The sequence below is a fragment of the Zosterops lateralis genome, assembly GCF_965231275.1.
Source record: "Zosterops lateralis genome assembly, chromosome: 18".
Lineage (NCBI taxonomy): Eukaryota > Metazoa > Chordata > Aves > Passeriformes > Zosteropidae > Zosterops > Zosterops lateralis.
Genome location: NC_139778.1, coordinates 3712247 through 3715574, shown reverse-complemented (window position 1 = coordinate 3715574; position 3328 = coordinate 3712247).

Here is a 3328-nt window from a genome sequence, read left to right as displayed (position 1 = left end):
GAGTGTGTGTGTGTGCCTGGGGTGGGTGTGTGTGCCCAGGGTGGGTGGGTGTGCCCAGGTTGAGTGGGTGTGTGCCTGGGGAGTGTGTGTGTGTGCCCGGGGTGGGGGTGTGTGTGCCCGGGGAGTGTGTGTGTGTGCCCAGGGTGGGTGGGTGTGCCTGGGATGGGTGTATGTGTGCCCGAGGTGGGTGTGTGTGCCTTGGGTGGGTGGGTGTGCCCAGGGTGGGTGGGTGTGCCTGGGGTGGGTGTGTGTGCCCAGGGTGTGTGTGTCTGCCCAGGGTGGGTGGGTGTGCCCAGGGTGCGTAAGTGTGCCTGGGATGGGTGTGGGTGTGTGCCCAGGGTGTGTGTGTGCCTGGGGTGGGTGTGTGCGTGCCCAGGGGGTGTGTGTGTACCCATGGTGGTGAGGTGTGTGCCCAGAGTATGTGTATTTGTGCCCAGGGTATGTGTGTGTGCCCAGGGTGGGTATTTGTGTGCCTGGGGTGAGTGTCTGTGTGCTGAGGGTGGGTGTGTGTGCCCAGTGTGTGTGTGGGTGCCTGGGGGGTGTGCATGAGTGCCCAGGGTGGGTGGGTGTGCATGCCCAGGGTGTGTGTGTGTGTGTGTGTGTGCCCGGAATGGGTGTGTTTTCCTGGGGGGGTGTGTGTGTACCCAGGGTGGGTGGATGTGTTCCCGGCATGTGTGTGTGTGTGTGTGTGTGTGTGTGTGTGTGTGTGTGTGTGTGCCCAGGGTGGGTGTGTGCCCAGGGTGGGTGTGTGTGCCACAGGCTCAGAGGGCACGTCCTGACCAGGGAGAACAAAGATCTTGAGGAGCTTTGAGAGGTAACTCAGTGGTCTGGGCACTGTGGTGCTCAGTTTGGGAACCCAGAGAAGTGGGAATGCCTCAAAGGAGTGTGCCTTTGGGACTGTTTAATATTGGACAGAACAGAATGTTTGATGGGACAGATTTAAACACTGAGCAAGGTGCAAGGAGATGGATTGTGTCCCATGTGAGCTGCTTTTCACCCTTGCAGGGGAGGTGGTTGGTAACAGGCTCACTGGCCTCCTCTTCCTCACCCTGCACACCCCTTGGGCTTGGCAGAAAGGAGGTTTTTTTTGTTTCCTTAACAAAAATCCCATGAAAGATGGGGTTTCCTCCAGGGCTGCTCACTGCAGGTGGGTGGCTGCAGCTGCTGGGATCCTCAGGGCTAAGCAGAGCTTGGCCACCTTCTACTGGAGGGCAGCCAGCAGCTGCCAGAGCTCAGAGTGCACTGGGGCCACAGCACCCCAGTTTGCTGTTACTGGTGCTGGAGATCCCCATCAAACAGCATCCCAGAGCCCAGGTGCTGTCCTGGGGGAGAGTTTTGAGGCAGTGGTTGTGTCCTGCAGCATCACTGTGATTCCCAGCAGCAGGAGGCTGGGAGCAGCTAAGATGGCAGCAGTGCAGGCTGCAGATGCTGCAGCTCCAGGATGCAGTTATCCCCCAAAGCAGGGGGAGCACAGCCCATTCTCCTGCTGGAAATGGGTCAACCTGTGCTGGCCTGCAGCAGTGAGAAACCTGGCTGCGTGTGAATACTCTTAAACTCATAAGAGATGTCCATGGATGGGGGAAATGTAAATTAATTTTCATCTCGGGAACCCCACTCCTCAAACTTTAACACCAGGGTGTGCAAAAGAACAAACCCCAGATGATATAAACCCCATGGCATCTCCTGTTGTCAAACTCCAGCACGTTTTAGGGTTTCTCTGGCTCAGGGCCTGGCTGAAGGAGCATTTAGCACTTCTGCCTCCCTGCCAGCCCGGCTCCTGTTCCCTGCCTTTCCCACGGAGCCGGGGAATGGCTCTGTAATGAGGCAGCAGGTGACACAAGGCTGCTGGGGATAAGGATGGCTGTCTGTGAGCTGCTGTGCCTTTGTGCCCAGGTTCTTCCTGAAGCAGCAGATAAATCTCCATCCCAGCACAGCGGGGATGCTCACAGAGCAGTCCCCAGGACATGAGTGAGCTGCTGCTGTCGGCACTGTGTTTACTGCACAGATAAAATATTTACAGCTCCATCTTTGGTGGGAGATGTGGCTCATCCAGGCCTCGGGAAGGTCAGGGGAAAGTCAGTAAAATTTATTGATGGTTTATGGCACTTGTGTGCTGCAAAGCAAGGTTACAGTGTTATACACCTGCAGCTGGCGGGCAGGGAGGGCTGGAGGGAGAGGAGAGTAGCTCAGTGTGCATCACTGGGCCTGGGCCCCCAAACATGGGTGTTATTTCTAATTAAATTATAAGCTCCACATAGCAAAGTGTGTGCAGGGCTCCTAGCAGGCTGCAGTCCCACATCCCAGCAGCTGAGCAAATGTTATTGCTGTGTTGGTGCTGAGTCCTTCAGAAAGGGCAGGGTTTGTGTTTGTGGCTCTGTGTGCACTGCTGTTTGTGTGGGGAAGTTGACTTTTTGTGTGGAAAGAGTGGGTGAGCCATGTCTGCCCCTCACTTCTTGTTAATTCTGATTTCTGCCAATAGCCCAGAATTAGGACTGCATTGTACTGCAGGTGGTAGGAACAATCAGAATGAAGGTGGTTTCTGCCTTGGAGAGCTGGGAACCCCTGGACACACAGGGACCTTTCCCTGGGAGCAGCTGGGACAGTCTTGAGTTCTCTGGTGTCTGCAGCCTGCTGTGGGCAGGGCAGGCATCTTCTGATGCTGTTTTACACCACAATGACACAGACTCCGAGCTTCAGAAGGCTAAAAATGACTCCTTTATTTTTGGGATGTGTCTCCCTTTTACACTATTCTACACAGACCAATCTGATTGGTGATACAAAGACAAACCTCTTCACTCACATTGGTCAGAGCAGAGGGACAGCAAGAAGAAGTCCCTCCTAGGGAAAGGAATGAATAACAAAGTTACAGCTATAAAAACACATCTCTTTTTTACAGAAAATTCCCTGGGAAAAGAATTTCAGAAAACCAAAACACCTCAGGCATGGAACCAGGGCTACAATCTTCCTTCCCTCTGGGCTGGCCCTGCACCCCAGGAACTCTTTGCTTGATTCTCCTCTTGCCCTGAAAGGCTGTGAGCAGATGGACGGGGGTTTGTGTCTCTCGTGCAGGTGCAAAGGGCACTGACACACCGAGGCAGCAGCCCCTGGAAGCCCCAGGTGTGTTTCCCAGGAGAGCAGGCAGGATGTAACACCCGTGTCAGGTATCACAGCACACAGAGAACAGCCTGGGTGTCTGTCTGCAGCGCTGGGATTTGCTTTGCACTCCTTGCATTTCCATTTGGCACCTCCTGTTCCCCCATCTCGGTGTGTTTTGCCTTCCAAATAAATGGGAAATCTACCTAGGGGAGAGGACACGCTGTTCCAAACC